The following is a 734-nucleotide window of genomic DNA, read 5'->3' as shown; positions in this document are numbered from 1 at the left end:
ATCTACTTTACTATGTGTATGGAAGTATGTGATGGAGACATTTGTTTTCCAGAGATCAAAGAAATTAATTCAAGCATTACTTAATTTATAATAACTGAATGGTATTTTGAATCTATTAAAAGTTGTAATGAAGACCCTAAAGACATATCTCACTAGGGTAAGTAAACAACTACAGAATGTTCATTTTGCATAAACCGTTCCTTTAATACAAAGATGCAATCACTCTGTTTTACAATGCAACTTTCTGAACAGTTCATTAAAGCAAAGCTGAACGTTTACAATAGAAATGCACAGTTAAAAGAACAGATGGTAGAAACAATTTACAGTCGCTTCAAATAGGCCAGCGCATCCTCTGCAAGACTTACAAAACAATCTATAGTGTATCACAGCCACACATACGTACAAAACAGTGAGCACAATAGTGAACTACAGCAAAAATAAGACCAGTATATCTGCATGAAGAGATCTGAACGAACACTGACAACTGCAGTCAGTTCACTGTAGATTACAAGCTAAAAAAAAAAAAAAGTTAATTTTAAATTTGGAAGGGGTGGATCATAATTACCAAATTTGGTCTGTACATTAATCGAACACAAAATAAATAAATAAATACATAAAAACCAATAAGAACGTAAAACGTGCGAGCAATGCACAGCACAACAGCTCACAATAAAATGTGCAGAGTTCAGAAATCTTAAAAAATAGAAAAATCTTAATTTATGTTAGCCATAATC

This window comes from Sinocyclocheilus anshuiensis, unplaced genomic scaffold (genome assembly GCF_001515605.1).
Source record: "Sinocyclocheilus anshuiensis isolate Anshui unplaced genomic scaffold, SAMN03320099.WGS_v1.1 scaffold201, whole genome shotgun sequence".
NCBI classification, from domain to species: domain Eukaryota; kingdom Metazoa; phylum Chordata; class Actinopteri; order Cypriniformes; family Cyprinidae; genus Sinocyclocheilus; species Sinocyclocheilus anshuiensis.
Note: the sequence above shows the minus strand (reverse complement) of the source record.